The 19,985-nt window shown below is 39.7% G+C and overlaps 1 protein-coding gene across 3 annotated transcripts in view; it reads left to right on the plus strand.

Moving 5' to 3' along the window:
* CDH13 (cadherin 13) overlaps nucleotides 1-19,985 on the plus strand; it is a 1,126,984-nt gene that overhangs the window by 503,739 nt on the left and 603,260 nt on the right. The gene's annotated exons all lie outside the window — the stretch shown is intronic.

The following is a 19,985-nucleotide window of genomic DNA, read 5'->3' on the forward strand; positions in this document are numbered from 1 at the left end:
GGCAATGGCAGTTGCTTGGTACATGGTAAACTCTCAAACTATATTAACTATAGTTGTATAGCATTGTAATTATTAATAGCAAATATACTTAATATCTTCATACGTAGGTACACAGGTATGAATGTCACTTTTTAAGACCCAGAGATAGATTTACCCTTATACCCCTATTATTTATCCTCAAAGACAAACTTTGGCTCATTTAAAAATAGTTAATGTTTTTATAAAGGCCCTTTTCAACTCTTTTTTATACAAAAAGAAGTTCTATTCCTATTCTATGAATGATGGCCTAAAGTAAATCTTATTACTCTCATCATCCTAAATTAAGGTAATTGAAAACCACTATTGAACAGTGGACCCCAAATGTATCAGAAAATTAATTCAATTATAAATAACAAGAATTGACTATATTTGAATGTTCATATAGTATAGAATCATAGTTAAACATTTAAGGAATATGTCCTTATCTTGTTACTATGGTTACAGGTTGCTCCAAGATGCAGTGAGTCTATGGTAACAATGGAATTACATTATTTCCTCTTTATATTGAAATATTCAGTAACCTATTTCCTGTAAATTCATAATAAATCATGTTAATGACTTCAGAGGTGGAAACTAAAGTGGTGAGATTGTCTCCATGCTCTAGGGTTATTCCATTAAACAGAGCAGATAATACACATTTATACTCATTCGATTGGGAAGTGCAAGGAAGCTCCTGATGAGAAAGAGATGGCAGTGGCTTGAACAGCTCATGGGGAGGTGCTAATTTTAATCTCAGGTATTTAATAGGACTCATTCTTTGGATCCACGATGGAATCACTACCACGAGAGAATTATAGATTGTGTAGCACCAAACATTCAGAAGAGTGGGAACTATGAAAAAAAGCAACTCTGTAGCTGAGCTCCAAAATCTCTATCATCAGTAACTGTTTCTCAAAAATTCCTCATGAAGTCCTAGAGACACTGAAGGATTAGAAGCAGCTGTGTTGGCTCATTCCAGCCTGCACGGCTCCCCAACTCCACATTCAGTGAAATCACACACATAGCTTGAAATAAGCCATAATGGGAGAATTTACACCATAGAAATGGACAAACTGCAAAGGTCAGGTCTTCTCCACCCCATATCCAGGGCTGGCTGTTAGACACTTACCAGCACACCACTGGTTAGAAGTAGTGATTTGATGTTTTGTCTACATATTTCACAGACTGCTCCTTCCTCTTCATTTGTCTAGTTCCCTCTCCCAGCCCCCACACTTCACACAGAGAATGACAGTTGGTGAGCTTCTCTCCATTTCTTTCACACTGATGCTAGCCACCATCATCTCTAGCTTTGTCTGTAAACTCTCAATTGGTGTCACTGTGTTCACTCTTGCTCCTCTCCAATCCAATCTATACGCAATAGCTGGAGTAATCTTCTAAAATTGTAAATCACTAAGCAAACAGAAGAAGAGAAATAAGAAAATTTAGGGCAGAAATCAATGAAATTAAAAACAGCAGAACAGTAGAAAAATCCACTAAACAAATAGCTGGTTCTCTGAAGAAATTACTCACATTGATAGACCTCTAGTCAGGCTAACGAAGCAAAAAGAGAGAAGGCACAAATTGTGTACCAATATCAGAAGTGAAAAGGGAGTCATTACTACTGATCCCATGACATTAAAAGAATAATGAAGGAATCCTGTGAACAATTCTATGTCTACAAATTAGATAACTAGATGAAATTCACCAATTTCTTGAAAGACATAAACTACCAAAATTCACACAAGAAGAAATAGATAACCTGAATATCCCTTTATTTATTAAAAATATCAAATCAGTAATTAACAACTTTCCAGAAAAAAAAGCAGCAGGCCCAGATGGTTTCACTGGTGAATTCTATGAAACATTTAAGGAAGAATAATGCCAATTATTCACAGTCTTGTCCAGAAAATAGAAGCAGAGGGAACCCTTCCTAGCTCATTCTCTGAGGCCAGCAATACCCTAATAATAATCAAATAAAGACATTACAAGAAATGAAAACTACTTACAAATATCTCTTATGACCAGAAATGTAAATTTTTTCAAAGTATTAGCAAATCAAATCCAACAATGTATAAAAAGAATTATACAATATGACCAAGTGGGATTTATTTGTTTCAGTTATGCAAGGCTAGTTCAGCAATCAAAAAGAAATCAATATACGTAATCCACCACATCTAAGGAAAAAGAAGAAAAAATCATATGATCATATCAATTGGTGCAGAAAAGGCGTTTGACAAAATCAAGCACCCATTCATGATAAAAACACTCAGCAAACTAGGAATGGAGGGGAACTTCTTTAGCCTGATAAGGAACACCTACAAAAACCTTTGGCTAACATTACATTTTATGGTGAGAGACCAAATGCTTTCCTCCCAAGACTAGGAGAAAGCTAAGGATATCTTCTCTCAGTGTTCTTATTCAAGCTCATACTGGAAGTCTTTGCTAGTGTAATAAGACAAGAAAAATAAATAAAAGATATCCATACTGGAAAGGAAGAAATAAAACTGTCTTATTCACAGATGAGATGATTGTCTATGTAGAAAATCCCAAAGAATCATCAAAAAAACCTCTGTAATGCTTATGCAAATATAGCAAATTTTCAGGGTACAACATCAGTATACAAAAGAAAATTAAATGTTTTTCTATTTGTCAACAATGAATAGATTTTGAAATTTAAAAACTACCATTTACAGTAGCACCAAAAAATGAAATATTAAGGTATGAATCTGACAGAACATGTATAGAATCTGTAGGTAGAAAATAGCAAAAATATGATGGAAAAAATTCAAATATCTAAATAAATTAACATATACTCTCTGTTCATGAACTGGAAGACACAATATTGTTAAGATGTCAATTCTTCTCAACTTGATCTATAGGTTCAGTGCAATTCCAATCAAAATCCCAGGAAGCTATTTTGTAGATATTGACAAACTGATTCTGAAGGTAAAGGTAAAAGATTTAGAATATCTACTACATGATTGAAGGAGAAGAACAAAGTTAGAGAACTTACATTATCCAGTTTAAAGAAGACAATATACATCTTGAAATTTGGTAGTGTGAATAATCAAGTCAGTGTAGTATTAGTGAAAGTATATAGACACATAGGTCAATGGGACAGAGCGGACAGCTCAGAAACACACTCACACAAGTATATGCACTGATTGTTCATTAAGACCCAAAGGCAATTTAATAGAGAAAGGATAGTCTTTTCAGCAAATAGTGCAGGAACAAGTGAATGACCATATGCAAAAAAAAAAAGAATCTCCTTAAACATACACCTTAAAAGATAATTAATTTAAAATGTATCATAGATCTAAATGTAAAGTGAAAAACTATACAGTTTCTAGAAGGAAACATAAAGAAAAATCCAAGTGACCTTGGGTTTGATGACGAATTTTTAGGTAGAATACCAGACATGTAATACATGAAAGAAAAATTTAATGTATTAAAATTAAAAATATCTAGTCTGTGAAAGATACTCTTAAGTGACTGTAAAGAGAAACCACAGACATAGGGAAATATTTGTAAAGCACATATCTGATGAAGGATTTGTATCCAAAATATGTAGAACTCTTAATACCAATAAGAAAGCAAACAATTAAAAATGAGGAAAATATCTGGACACCTCAACAAAGAAGATACACAGATGGAAAATAAACATGAAAAGATGTTCAACATCATTTGCCATTAGGGAAATGCAAATTAAAACAATGGGGTTCCACTACACACCTATTAGAATGACTTAAAAAAAAATAATACCAGTTGCTGGTATGGATGCAAAGCAAAGACAATGCTCATCATTGCTGGTGGAAATGTTAAAGGGTACAGCCATTTTGGAAGACAGTTTGGCAGTTTCCTTCAAAGCTAAAAATAGTTTTACCACAAGACCCAGCAGTCAGTCCCTTAGTTATTTATCCAACTGATCTGAAAACTTACATCCACACAAAAACATACATGTGAATGTTTATAGTAGCTTTCTCCATAATCACCAAAAACTGGAAGAAATTGAGATATCCTTCAGTAAGTGAGTGGATAGAAAAAATTGATACATCCAAACAATGGAATATTAAGCTAGAAAAAGGGAAGCACTATTAAGCCATGCAAAGACATGAATGAATCTTAAATGTATGTTTCCAAGTGGAAGAAACCAGTCTGAAAAATCAATATACTGTTTGTTTACAACAGTATATGACATTCTGAAAAAGGCAAAGCAATAGTGATGGTAAAATGTTCCATGACTGCAAGGGGTTCAGGTGAGGGGGTGAGGGTTGAACAGATAATGAAACGCTTCTCTGTGAAGCTGGGATAGTGAATACCCAACACTATGCACTTGGGAAACCCCAAGGACTTTACAGCACCGAGATGAAAACGTGCTCAAATTAAAAGTACTTCTGGAGATTTAGGGAATTCCAAGATAGAATACAGAATGTGACAAAAGCAGCTAATTGTATTGCAAATGTTTGAAACAACCTCACTGAAGGTAATGAGGAAAACAGAGCCCCCCTAGGGAACAAAACTGAACATAAACCCTGTATTCTCACTGTGAAAGTTGTTTCCATTGAGGATACGGGTTAACAATTCTGACATCATTATATATGTATACTGGAATTAAAGAGTTAGGTAAATAGATGGCAGATGATGGGAGCCAAGTTTATCACTACTGGAGAGTGAGGTTATAGTCAAGCAAGGGAAGAAGCCTAGAATGATCCATGGGGTAATGAATCCACTAGATAGTAAGTCCCCCCTGTTTTTTTATGCTCCCCATGTATTCCCCACTGGGACAGAAAATATACAAGATGAGCCTGTAGCATGCTGTAATGCCAGAAAGTAAGGAAGTGCTCAAAAGTACTATAGTGATGGGGGTATGTCAAAAGGACACAGGGCACACACTGACTCATGCTTAGTCTGCTTATGTCTTGTTGATCTAGGCCTCAGCTTGGAAGGTTCTTCCTCTAGGAAGCCATCTCTGAACCTCCAAGTCTTGTTTAGCAACCCTCCTTATAAGGGCTGCTTCTTAGTCTTTAGAGTACCTTTTACGAGTTAGAAAATGAAATGATCCCCTTCTTGTAAGATGAAGTTTCAAGGCAGGACACATGGTCGAAGATGGAAGCTTGGGCTGGAATTACCTTCCTTTCCCAAGTTTAATTGTGCAGTGAACAACCTGTAGAACCGGCCCTGCCCTCTCAACTTTACAGTCTATCCTCTCCATCACAGCACTTAGCATGTTATATATTTGTCTGTATTGCCTGCTCATAGTCCCTACTAGACTGTAAGTCCCCCCTGTTTTTTTTATGCTCCCCATGTATTCCCAGTGCCCAGCACTTGGCCTGATATGAATTTGGTGCCAGATACCTGCCTATGAATGAATTATTGAGATAATGAACCTCCTATTGAATGAGCAAATCAGTAAATCAATGAATGTACAAACCTCCTCTTATACAATTTTTACCAACTGTACCAGGAAATTATTTTTCCCTTTAAGCCCTATGATATTTTTTCACTTTTATTGTAGTAACATATATACAACTCAAATTTCCCATTTTTACCACTTTCAACTGTGCATTAGCAACATTACAATCATTTTGAATTCTAAAGATTTCTTGACTGTTTAATCTCTTATACTAAACTGTAAGCTTCCTAATGTAAGTGACCATATCTTACCATCTCTGTGTCAGCATGGTGAAAAGCTCATGGGGTGTGCAAATTCCAGTGGAAATAAAGCAAAATCAATCCTATTCCCTTACCATGCACATCCTTACTACCCTCAGTTGCCCAGATATTTACCAAGCATGACTTTATTCTAGGTGTTAAGAAAGATGAGCAAGACATAGAAACCTCTGTGGGAAACTCAGGGCCCCATCAGGGAGCCGGGTTCACCACTGAACAATGGTGGTGATTTCCAGACTGGACCCCATTTAATAAATTAAAGTCTTTGGAAGGTTTCTTCTGCCTTCTTCACGTTCCCCTTCCCCTTCCCATCACCCACATCCCAGCTTCTCAGTCACTTCAACCACCTTCTCCCTCCTGTAGGGTGCAGGCCACGGGGAAACCTGGAAACTGATTATTCCAAGCCAGCACATGTAAAATAAGGTGGAATTTGGAGAAGAAATTCCAAGGAGTACTTTTTAAAGGGTGGTGGTATGTTCCAAGGAAGCAGCCACATTTTTCTGGATAGTCTTTAAAAAAATCCAAACTACCTAATTTACTAGAAAAAAAATCACAATTAATAAGTAGCTTTTTTAAAAAAACAAAGAAAAAAAGATGTGGGGTTCAGACTATAGCTATTGACTTTTGGAAACCCCTCTTAACTAGGAAAACAAGGCAAAAAAGAGCATAAGCCCCTTTCTAAATGTGCATGAGGAATATCATTTTGTGGTTAAACTGTTATGAGAAACATACTCAGACCTGCAGGAAATTCTTACCACATTTTTCTAAAATTGCTGTTTGAGGTTTTACAAGCCAAAAATGACTTTGTGAAATAGTGCTCTCTTGGAAACCACCTAAATGACCCACAATAAGGAAGTCATTAAATAAATTATGGGGTGGATTTGATGGACTATTATGCAGTCATTAAGAATCATGTTCTCAAAGAATTTTTAAGCATATTGGAAAATGCACAAAAATATTAAAGGTAAACACAAGTTATAAAACCTGTATTATAGCATTGTTCCAGTTTTATTTAAAAAACTATGTGTATATACCAAGATTTCAGGTGGGCTAGCACTTAAAGGTGATTTTTTTAATTAAATTCAGTTTTATTGAAATGTATTCACATACCATACAATCATCCCTGGTGTACAATCAACTGTTCACAGTACCATCATATAGTCATGCATTCATCACCCCAATCTATTTTTGAACATTTTCCTTACATCAGAAAGAATCAGAATAAGAATAAAAAATAAAAGTAAAAAAGAACCCCCAAATCATCCCCCCAACACACCCTATTTTTCATTCAGTTTTTGTCCCCATTTTTCTACTCATCCATCCATACACTGGATAAAGGGAGTGCAATCCACAAGGTTTTCACAATCACACTGTCACCCCTTGTAAGCTACATTATTATGCAATAATCTTCAAGAGTCCAGACTACTGAGTTGGAGTTTGATAGTTTCAGGTATTTACTTCTAGCTATTCCAATACATTCAAACCTAAAAAGAGTTATCTATATAGTGCATAAGTATGTCCACCCAGAGTGACCCCTCAACTCCATTTGAAATCTCTCAGCCACTGAAACTTTATTTCGTTTCATTTCGCTTCCCCCTTTTGGTCAAGAAGATGTTCTCAATCCCACGATGCTGGGTCCAGATTCATCCCCGGAAGTCATATCCTGTGTTGCCAGGGAGATTTACACCCCTGGGAGTCAGATCCCACGTAGGGGGAGGGCAGTGAGTTCACCTGCTGAGATGACTTAGTTGGAGAGAGAGAGGGCCACATCTGAGCAACAAAGAGGCACTGAGGGGAGACTCTTAGACACAATTATATACAAGTCTAACCTCTCCCTTGCAGTAAGGAGCTTCATAAGGGCAAGTCCCATGATAGTGGGCTCAGCACATCAAACTGCCAATCTTAAAGGTGATTTTGAAAAATTTTCTTCTTTAAATGTTTTGTTCAAATTGTCTGTAATGGCTGTTTTATTTTTAGGGTGACCATTTAATTTATTCTCTAATCTAGGCCACTTTTAAAAGTGAAATAGGGAGCTTGAGTAATAGTGTCTCAGGGATCACAGGCAAAATCAGAATTGTTTTGGGCAAACCACAATATATGGCCACCATATTTATTTTATACTTGGAAACCGACACTCACACCATGAAAAATTGTATTCTTGTTCCAAAATACTTGCTACTTCTCCTTGCCTGGCCCCGCCCTACACAGCCCCGCTGTACGGAGCCCCACCCTATTAGTATGAGGGTTGAGCATGTGACTTGCTCCGGCCAATGACACGTGAGTGGAAGGCACCTGTGCTCCTCCAAAGCAGAAGATTCTAAGGCCATTCGTGGTTCTGCCATCTTGTCCCCTTATCATGAGACTTGACTCTCCTGGAGAGTTGCTGCTCCTTAGCCTGGATCCTGAAATGAAGATGACCTGAAGCAGCATTGAAACGGACCTGCCATCGACCTGTTCTGACAAGAGTTAGAGTTGATCTTTGCTATTAACTCACCAGGATTGTGAGGTCATTTGTTGCCACAGAAAAATTTAGCCTAAACTGACTGATGGAATATCTGCAGACCGTCAGGCACCAAACCAGGGATAAATTAGACACACATCTTGTCAGTCAGGAGCTGACATTAAATTATATATCATTTGTCTTCAAAATAGGAAGTTTTGGCTCCAGGTGTGCCCTATTTTTTTTTTCCAACACCTGCAAATAAATGTTCAACCAGATTATGTCAATTGCTTTTCCTATAGAAAAAAACCTTTAAAACGCTCTCATATTCAAAGTAGTTCTTGGAATCTTGATCTACATGTACAGATATAAAGTTTGCCAATTAAAATTGTATGGTTTCAAAAAAATTCCTGTGAAAAAGAAACCTAAGTCAATTATTCAGTTATTTAATTCTCATTTGGAAAATGAGATGTTCTGACACTATTAAGTTATTTTAGGGGGGAAAAGCACTTCTGAATAAACAATCAAATATTTCATTTACTGTTAGAGAATATTAATTTCAAGAAGCAAGCTTTGAAAACAACCAAATAAGTTGTAGAGGCAAATAGGGCCTCCTTGAGAACAGTTTGAAAGCAGCAGATTGTACAGGAAAGTACATAGGGGAGACACCTTAAGTTGAGAGGGCCATGTTCTCTTGTTGGCATTGAAAAGCAAAAATTGCATGGTGTCAAAATTATCCTTGGAAGTCCCTTAAATGGCCCTTAAACTGCCCAAGCTTGAGCCTTTAGAAGTTCAAAAGCCAAGAATTGATGTCTTCTGTTTCTCTGGGACAGTGAGGGCCGAGGTCTAATTTGAAAGGCGCCAAGGACAAAGGGAAAATAAAGGTCCCTGCTCTCTGCTCCCTCTCTTGGTCTCCGTCCTCCATCTGGGTGACTCTTTCTCAAGCTCTCCTCGCTCACTCCCTCTCCTCGGCAGTGCACAGAGCTGAAGTTAAATAAATTAAATGTGCACATAAGGCAACTCCAGTCTTTATTGTGGTTTTAAAATGTAAAAGGAAATGCATCAGGGGTCTGTTAGGCTCTCTGTGCTGGGCTAGATACTGAGGCAATAAAGGAAGAAAAACCAAGAGTCTGCAAAGGAGTGGGAAGATGGAAATGCAAACAGATCATGAAAACACAGTGTGGCCAAATCTAGGAAAGATGTAAGCCCAAGATGCCATCAACAACGATTCTCACACCTGGGCTGCACCTGACATACCCCAGACACCCACCGGTCCATTACGTCAGAATCTTTGGGGGTGGAGCCAGGCATCTGCTCTGTTTAAAGTGCCCCAGGAGAGTCCATGTGCAGCCAGGTTTGAGAACTGCTGGGCTACGGGTGCAAAGAACACCCAGTGTGGTCCAAAGGCTGGGTAGGAATTAGCTGGCATAGACGAGTGTTCCAGGCCGAGGGAATTCCAGTAGAAAAGATTCTTCCATACGAAGTGGTGTTGTTTGTGCTGTGAACACAGCACTGGTATAAACTAAAGAATAACCATGTTCCTCAAATTGAATCGATACACAGTCATAGTACATCGTTCGCTTCAACACGGCGACACCTTTTCATCTCTTTGTTAAGGCTAGTGGTTCTTTAAAAGCACGGATATTAATGGATTCTATCTGATGATGATGCATTCCATAGTTCCAACAAATGTCCCTAACCAATATAATGGAAGTATTTTCCTTTCAAGGTTGTAATCCTGGCGTGCGCCGGATCCATGGCACTCTAAAATATATACCCATCTACAAAGACAACACGTCCTCTTGAGGCACAAAACATTTCCTTCAGGGGAGTGGTTGTCTGTGCGTCCAGGCTGCTGAAGGGTGCTCTTTTAAATTGTTGAAAATTGAATTTGTTGTGGTTGTTGCACAAAGGTTGATGTCTTCAAAGACCCTGGATAATAGGCGCTGCAGGCTGCTGACAAGCTCCTAATAGGACACGGGCAAGTTTTACTCACTTGCTTCTAGAACTTGACTTCTGCATCTTGGTGACGTGAAACCGTGCTTTGGCAGCATTCATTTTTGTTGCAAGAGCCTCCCCAGGCCTCCCTCCATAAATCCTATGCTACTTTATTCCTTATTCATTCAGCACAGATGTTTTTATGGCCATGATATATTTATATTAATTCAAGGCTTGCCATCAAATACATAGGCATACCTCTCTGATCTGGATGACAGCAGATGCAGAATTTCTGACATTGCAGACGAAAATGAGGCCTGCTTTTTTCTTCCAAGGTGTTCTTCAAAGGAGCAATTTTCTCAAATTCAAACAAAAGTGTCACAGTTAATAAGATAGAGTTGTCTTTTTTTTTTTTTTTAAATCACCTTTACAAATCGAGAGGAGTGGATGCCAGAACTGAGATCCTGCCTGGTCACTGTTGCTTCTTCCAGCTGCCTGCTCTCAATCTGGTCTCTTATTATCTCATCCTGTTCCATAAGCAATCATGGAATTGACTGTTTAGATTAATTTGAGTCATTTTTTATTACTTTTTAATTGCAAATTGTCACACAGTCCATCTCATTAATAATCTTGTGATTCAGGTCAACCATTGAGGTGATGGCAGATAACAGACCAACTGCATCAGCTGGGTGTTCTCCTAAAAGCACTGGAGCCACGGAATGAGCCATGTGCAGACACACTGGGCAGCGTGTGGGCTGCTGTAAGATATTAAGGATGCTACGATTTGGGATCAGTTTCCATCGTAGTCGATTGGATGAGTCAGAGAGATTTTGGAAACATCTTCAGGCTAACCCAATTTACATTATAGTTTCATTTTAATTGCATTTTAAAGTCTAAATGCAGTTGATTATGAAAACTGTGTCACATAATATAAGGCAACTGGAGCTTTCTTTTTACGGAAATGGAAAGAACTATCAGGATAACATCACATCACCTAAACAGTGGCTGAGAGCAATCTGGCCTTGCCTCCCCTCGGATAGTTCTGGCAAAGGCCACCAGCAGCCCCCAACCAGCAAATCCAGGGACTCCTTCCAGGCGTCATGTGCCTTTGATCTTTAACTTCTTTCATTTACTGAAATAGTTATGGATTAGGTTCCCCTTCTGGGCACTGTGCTAGGTAAATTCTGGGAATACGATAAAGGAAACAGAGGCTCTTGTCTTACTTCAGGAGTTCACAGTCTCTTGGTGAAGGAAACACAGGAAAAGGCATTTCCAAGCCTCCATCATTGTTTTATTTTTAAAGAAAATGTTCTCATTCATGCTACCCTTTGCTTTCTGCTTCTTCAACATGATTTTTGATGCTTCACCTGCTCTGTCTTGGATGTGAGCTTTATTCATGCTGGTTCACTGGCTCTCCTTTCTGGCCGGAATATTCAAATGTGGGGCCTCCTTTGGGTGTCTTCTCAGTCATCTTGTTTCTTCACTTTGCTCACTCTTTCTAGATAATACCGTTTTCACCCCTCAGGCCTTCATTACTACATACATATCAGTAATTCACAAATCTGAATTTCATCCTTCACCTCCCAAGTGAACTCCAGATGCATTTTCACCCTCCAATTCCCAGGTAGTCTGACATCTTGAATTCAACATATTCTAATTTTTTTTCATCTTCCCCTCCACATCTTGTAATTTATCTATTTTCTCAGTGTTGGTAAATATCTCCAATTTTCCCAAAGTAGAGGTCTCAAAATAATCTGGCTTTTAAAAATACCCTGGAAAAAAATAAACCATTCATCAGTTTGCTGATTCCATATCTCTGAGCAACACTGTAAATTCCTATGTCTCCAGTTGAGTTAAATTTGTTCCTAGCTTTTTAAAATAAAACAGATGAACTACTAAGGGAATTATTACAAAGATTGCGATTGCATTCTTGTGAAGTTGCTGAATCAACAGCTTTATTTTAGTCAAATCACATTTTTATAATTCAGAAATACTTTCGTAACAATTAATGGGTTTTGTGGCATCAGCATTAAGGAGTTTATGATTTTCTAATGATGAGCTAAGAGTCTCTATGAGAAAGATAATCAGGTTGATTGGAGCATTAAACTGGCTGAGAAGTAAACAGTGAGGACTGAATTTCTCCCATGACGTTGAGTATATGTTGTAATAGACACACAACAAAGAACCTTTACCGAAAAAAAAAAAAAAATTTAAAAACACACATTTTGAATGTCAGGACATGATAGTCACCATGAGGGATATAACTTTAATTTCACATTTGAACATGCGTAACATTGATTTAGCTAATTCATAAACAGCACAATCTATTTACTGAGCATGTAAAACTCCCCCACTTGGTCTGAATTGGTTTTAAGATTCTTACATTAAGCACTTTAAAAGCATATGATCTTAGATGTGTCATGATGTCATGATTCAAATTAAAAACACTGTAAGAAAGCTATTATGTTTTTTTAAAGTATGATTACTGTGGTTTTCAAGCAAGTAACAATTAGGATTTTGGTTGTCATAGAGACAAAGCTATGACATTGGAGGTGAAGGGCAACAGCTTTGTTTTCTCAGAATGGCAGTTCTTCGTTTTGGTGAATGTCACCAAACAAATTTGAGCCACCAGGTGTGGCCTTAGATCAAAAGCCACATTTTGCATATGGTCAATGTGGCACTTGTATGGCCTTTCAAAAGGTCAGGTCCACAATGATAAGCACCACTAAAAATCCTATAAACCTCTCCAGCTGCTGTCTGTGATGGGACTTCTGATCTAGAGGGATCTGTTGGCATTAACTGATGATCTCAGAGATGCCTGGAAACATCCCTGCCTGCACAACAACCGTAACCATAGCAACCTGCGTTTTAAAGGATGTTGAAGATGTTTTTAAACATAAGGTGAGAAAAACAGTTTCTATACAAATGTTTGCCTGGGACCTCATGCCTAACTTCACCAGTACACTTGATTTTTCGGTTAATGGGACTTGTTGCAATGCTGGAAGCTTTCCTGTTGGAGCTGAAATTAGGCAACACTGGGCAGTCACAAATCCTGAGACCCTCATGGCTGTGGAAGTGAGCCTTGCCTCATTGCACCAAGATGCTCTGTGTCAGCGTGCCTAGGGTTCCCACACATTTTACGTGAAAAAGATTGGCATTTGAATTTTTGATGCCATTTGATTCACATGATTTTTAAGGCCATCTTGGACCACCATATTCTAGAACAAATTAATTAAGGCCCCTGGTCTCCAGGGTGATCTACTAAAATCTCCATGAGGTGCTAGATGTGGGGAGAAGATACAGTAGACAACTGCATCGAGTTCAGTGTTTGAATATTGAGCCTCTAGATTGAAGAAATCATCAAATGAGTAAATAAGTGTATATTATCAGTTTTCTAAGTAGTCAGAGTGTTTGGGGTTTTTTTTAAACAAACAATTCTAATTCTATTTGGACTATAGAGTGAGTATTTTAAGGAGGGAGATTATAATCAAATATTCCTATTAACTCTTTAGATCTAGAAGTAGATTTGTTCAGACAAACACAAACACAAATAGTTAAATAGGCAACAGGAGCATTATGGGCTTTTCATTGTCAGCTGCTTATTCACTCTTCTTGTCTTGGCAAATCATCACCATTTCTCTCCCCACTGTGACTCTGCATGGGTTTGCATATTTATAGAGTTAAAAGGGTCACCCACTATGGTTTCCCTTTCTTATCCATATTCTTTATTCCTTACACATCCGTCTCTGTCACTCTGACAATATCACTCACCTCAACTAATTACATTAATCATCAAAAACAGAAAAACAACTCTACAACTCATCCAAGGTTTGAAAGCCTGAGACTCTATGTCAAATAACCCCTCATAGTTGTTTGGAAACATTACATCACAAGATGAAGTGGCAATCGAACCCAAGAACAAACTGATCATCATTAATAGGACTCTCTTATGTACTTAGGAATCCATTTTTTTCTATCAATGCCAATTTCCCTCTCTACTTCCTTGACTTTGATTCAAAGGTAAGTAAAGCCAGCTAACCCTTTCGTTCAGAGATTAGGTCTGTTTTACAAGGAATTAAAGGAAAATAGAACTAACATCTGTTAAACATGAACTTCATCTCAGACATGACATTTACATACTTGCCTGGAGCTTCCTTACCTATCGTGATAAACAAGCATTAGACTTCCTTTTACAGAGAATTAAAACAGCCATGTGTGCCATCTTTTACATGGGTGAGCGTCCAGGAATTGATTAGAAACTTTATAATATCACCACCATTGTCTTTATCAACCTCCTCATCATATTTTTCTTCCACAATATCATTGAATTATCCAAATAAAATGCCAGGTCATTTTCATTTTATTGTACACATTTTGCAGATGAGTAAACTGAAGTTCAGGGTCATTGAGTGGCTTGCCCAAGAATATACTACAAGTAAATGATACAGCTGGAAATGCAGTCTGGCTTTCTCTACTGCTAAACCTCAGGTCCTCTATCTAGCATCAAGGGTTGGGCAAGGCAAGTTGTTGAAGGGGCACTTTGAGTCTGGGAGTCAAAGGCGCATCTTTAAAATCAAGGATGGGAACAACTACTTAAGTGGTACCCAAAGTTCAGGTTGCCTAAAGGTCACTGGGAAAGCTTGTTAAATTGTACGGGCCGGACCCAACCACCATGACCAGCATCCCCTATCTCCCCTTCCCACATACAGATTCTGATTCAGCAGGTCTGAGATAACTTAGAAATCTGCATTTTTATAAACTCCCCAGGTGATTCTCACATTCTCATGCAGTTAGTCTATGGACTGTGCTTGGAGAATTGTTTTCATAAATGGAGACCTCACTCATCAACCTGTGAAGTTAGCTGGGGAAGCCCCAGAGCCCAGACACTTACCTGATTAGGGAAACCTCTTCTTTCCCTAATACTCTGTTTCCAGATTCAGTGTAGTCCAGTCCTTTCCTTTGAGGCATCCATCTTCTTACCCATCATGAGATCATGTCTTGCACTGAAGTTTAACATTTAACAAAAATAACCCTGGCTGCTAATTATTAATCACCTTTTGGGTGTGCGGCTCCGAGCTAGATGTTCATCACCTGATTTTCATTGTCTTAGCCATTGTCATTGGTTGGAGACACTGGTGTCCACACACATCCAGTCTGTTCCCCAGTTTTTAGCCCCTTTGCAGCCTGATGGAGCCATTTGACTAGTTCTAACCAACATGTACCATTTCATTTTCTTTCCTCCCCTGCTAGGGTGAATGTGGACATGTTGCAGGTGGTGAGCATATAACATGGTGGAGCCTTTTGTAGCCTGGATTCCTGAGCTTTTATGTAACATAAAGCCCCATCAACCCCACTGAATTTGCCCTATAAGCAAGAAATAAACAAACCTTCCTTTTGTCAAGCTACTGAGATTTTATTTTATTTTTTTTATTACTGCAGAATAGCCCATCTTATCCTAACAAAAACAGCAGCAGCATCACAATAATCACACGTATTAATTATAATAATGAAATCTTACTATGTGCTGAGGACTCTATTAAGCATTTTGCAAACATTACCCAATTTAACATTCATGCCAACACTATAAAGAAGACACAGTTAATATCTGTATTTTACAAAATCACACAGCCAGTATGAGGGGACAGGAATGAAAACCCAGGCAGCCTTATTCCAGAATTCACGTGTTTAACCAAAACCTTATAACAACATAGGTTGCTAAAGTGCCAGGGTTAGTGCTTTAGATGCTTGTCTCACATAACCCTCTGTCCATCCTAAGAAGTAAGCATCATCACCTTCTTTTTCCAGTCCAAACACTGAGGGTCACAGAGGTGAAATGTTCAGCCCAAGGCCACACACATGTTGGAATTAGGTCATGAAGTCAAGTCCCTCTGACTCTGAAATATCACTTATGCTCAAAACCAGTGTGTCTAAGCAGGGGATTTTGATTTCTTGGTCCCTGTTAGAAACATCTAGGGGTCCCTAACCATATAATCTGGAGTAGCAGTTTAGCCCAAAGGGTCAAAGTTTTAGGAATATGATGTCAGATTCTCTGAGTTTAAACTTCAGCTACCCCATGCACCAGCTATGTGAACTTGGGCACATTATATAGCCTCTCTCTACAAACTGTAAGAATTACTATAACTTAGATCTGATGATTAGAAGAGATAACCCTGAGTAAATGCATAACCCAGTGCTAAGTTCCTAAGAAGGATGAAGGAGGGTTGTGATTGGAGGATTCACAAGGAGCTCTGTCCTGGCAGATCTGCAGGTGACTCAGCCTCCCACTCCCTGACACCATCTTGGGATGCTTTTCCCCTGTAAGATGGGACAGGAGAGCCACAGCAGCCATGCTTTGGGTTGCTTCTGAATCCCTTACGTTAGGGGTGTGTTTGGGTCTGCAACTCCCAGTCACTGGGAGCCCTGCTAAGATAGAGTCTGGGTCTCTGGTTGTTGCAGACCAATCTGGGGGAATCCTGAAGGGCCATGTATTAGTTAGAGTTCTCTAGGGAAACAGAATCAACAAGAGATATCTATAAATATAAGATTTATAAAAGTGTCTCACGCAACTGTGGGTATGCACGAGTCCAGATTCCATAGGGCAGGCAGAAAACTGGCAACTCCAATGAAGATGTTTGATGAACACCTAAGGCAGAGAACTAGCAACTTCGACGAACATGTTTGATGAACTCCTCAGGAAAAGAACTGGCAACTTTGACAAACTCCTCAGGAAACACTTCGCTGGTCAGCCGAAGAAGTGAAGGTCCTCTATTTGTCTCACTTGAAAGTCTTCAACTGATTGGATTAAATCCAGCTGACTGCGTTCTCTCATTGTGGAAGATACACCCTTCACTGATGTTATCGGTCACAGCTGCAGCCAATTGGTTGATGATTTAATAAACCAGCTTTCTGGTTTATTGAGCAGCCACAAACCTCCTTGCAATAAAGGTGAGGCCAGTGCTTGCTTGACTAGATACCTGGGTACCATCACCTGGCCAAGTTGACACATGAATCTAACCATCACAGGCCAGATAAACTGGCCAGTAGGATTGAAGGATCTGGTAAGAGAACAGATTGTGGACCTAAGGTGGCCTCGTCCTTCAGTTCTTGGAAGGCATGAGACATGAGCTTGGGACTGCTGGGAGAAGCCAATGGGGCTGTAGTTGGAAGTCTCATTAAAATTACTCTAAATAAAGGGTGCAATCATTTTTATTTGCCTTTTCCGTCTGTGCCATTTTAGATGTATTATGTCCCCCAAAACACCATGTTCTTTGATGCAATTTTGTGGGGGCAGAGGTATTAGTGTTGATAAGGTTGGAACCCTTTGAGTGCTTCCATGGAGATGTGATTCAGTCAACTGTGGGCAAGACCTTTGATTGGATAATTTCCATGGAGGTGTTACCCCACCCATTCAGGGTGGGTCTTAATTGAATCACTGGAGTCATAAAAGAGTTCACAGACAGAAGGAGCTGCTTCAACCTAGAGAGACATTTCTGATATGGCTTTGAAGACAAGAGCAACATTTTGAAGAACTCACCGGAGCTGAGAAAGGAGCTGGCACACAACCCAGGATCAGCAGACACCAGCCACATGCCTTCCCAGCTACCAGAGTTTTCCGGATGCCATTGGCCTTCCTTCACTGAAGGTATACTTGTATTGATGCCTTAATTTGGACGTTTTCATGGCCTTCAGACTGTAAATTTGTAATCAAATAACCCCCCTTTATAAAAGCCAATCCATTTCTGATATTTTGCAGAAGGCAGCATTAGCAAACTGGAACAGGGTCCCTGGGGAAAAGCAGGGGATCATTTTGCTCTTAGCATAGGGGGCTTACCAGGATCTGGGCTCCTAGTCCAGCTGGAGTGGGCAACCTTGCCTTCTGAGGGAGGTTTTGAAATAAACTCTAACCAGTGGAAGAGACTGCTAGGAGCCAATGCTATGTATTAAATGCCTACAGTATAGTAGGCACTACAAAATGGACTTATGTAATTACAGGCTGTATTTTAATTTTTCCAGCACCTTATGAGATGAACATTATGACTGTTTCCAAGAACATTGAGGCTCACAGAGTTTAAATTGCTTGCTGCAAGCTACCCAGGCAAACGTGGCAGCGCTGGAGACGGAACCCAGGCCGTCTGCCTCTGAAGCCCGTGCACCTGGGCAGCACGCCCCTGCCTCGGCAGCTGAGCTGACAGCAAGCCCAGTCTGTAGTCACTGGCAGAGCCTGCGCTGTGGGTTTTGAATGAAGCAAGGAGAAGACTGTAAGGAGCTGGCGCAGGGCTTGTCCTGGAGGAATCTAGGAACCCCAATCTGCTGAAAGACTCAAGGTCAGATGGCCCAGGCCAACACATTCTTCCAAACATCCGGTGGGGGGCTGCTCGGTTTACCCTGGAAACCCAGAGCATAACCTCAACACCAATCTCAAGGCACTCTTTGCAACACAATTCTGTTGGCAAAAATGATGGGATACCCCTCCCAATCCCCGCCTTTCTTGAAGATTCATTATGCACAATAAATGATAGATATTCTAGGACTTCACAGTGAAACACTCAGTGTTTGTGGGTTTAATTCTGCATTTCTCATTTGCTTTTGACCACAGACTTTTTATTATTGTTGTTGTTGTTATTGTTGTTGTTGTTGTTATTATTATGCAAAACCTGTTAGCATCTTCTAGAAGGCCTTTTGGAGAAATGTCATGGAGGGCATTTGAGGCAGGGCCAGCGTTATTGAGAGCCTGCAGCGTGGGGCAGCGCAAGTCTGAGCTGAGGAGGAAGTGTGTCAGGGAGGCTGTAGCAGCCACAGGTGGGGAAAGCAGGCAGGGGGTTAATAAAAGGTCCCCCATTCAGGACGGTGAGACTCTTGAATGGGTGGACACAGGAGAGAGGGGAAGGAGGGAAAAGGAGAGAATATCGGTTACATATGCAGGATTCGTGGATTCAAAAAAAGGGATGAGGTAGAGAGTTTGCAAGATGGCTTAGAAATAAGCTTTGGGTGCCAGTTTGACCTCAAAGCAGAAATTACAGGCTTGGAATTTAGCAGAGAGGCCAGAACTGGGAATGGGGACATTACGGTCCCTGCCTGCTCCTTTTCCTGGAGTGACCATAGAAAGAGGAAAAAAAAAACAAGGGGACTTTGGAAAGAAGCTTCAGCACAATCTCTCTATAGAATGCAGAAGACAGAAGTGGAGCCAGAGAGCAAGCAGGGACGGGAGGTGGGGGAAGAGAAACACAAAAGCAGATGATCATCGTGGACTCCAAGGCAACAGTGTGCTTAGTTCCACATTTTTTTAAAAGTGGAAAATGAAAGTTGGAATGTTTTGTTTGTGGAAAGATTGAAACTTCCCCAGTCAGAAAGCATTTTGCCATCAGTGGCGGCCAGCGATGCTGACAACTTGCAACTGGCCACTGGATCTTAAACTTCATTTTGGGCATGAAAGGGTGTCCAGCAAACCAATTTGTAGCAGCTGAACCCTGGCAGAAGGGAATGAATTCATGAAACTGCAAGTGAATAACCTAGCTCTTTCCAGGTACAATAGGGACTGAAATACCAGACCCCACTATTTTATGTAAATGTCCAAGGTGGCATTTAAGCAGGAGGTTGCAAGAGGTAGAAGAGTCTTAAACGGAAATGGGTTTTGAGAAGCTGTCAGCCTTAACTGAACCAGTAATTGGGCTAAGATGAGAGAGGGGTAAAGCAAGCACATCACCAAAAGTATTCCAACACAGCTGGGTAGTTAACCTCTCCATCCATCTCTCCTCTCCTTCCAAGATCAGATTTTTATTGTCTCAAGGGCATTTAAACTTCAAGAAATTGTGAGGAACACAGGCTCCCTGGGTGCTGACATGCCATTTGATTAGTTTACGTGCTTGGGAAGGGAGTTCAGAGAGAATATAGATTGTGCCTTTACCTGGCCGGATTTTCA

Source organism: Choloepus didactylus, chromosome 22, assembly GCF_015220235.1.
Source record: "Choloepus didactylus isolate mChoDid1 chromosome 22, mChoDid1.pri, whole genome shotgun sequence".
In the NCBI taxonomy this organism is placed as follows: Eukaryota; Metazoa; Chordata; class Mammalia; order Pilosa; family Megalonychidae; genus Choloepus; species Choloepus didactylus.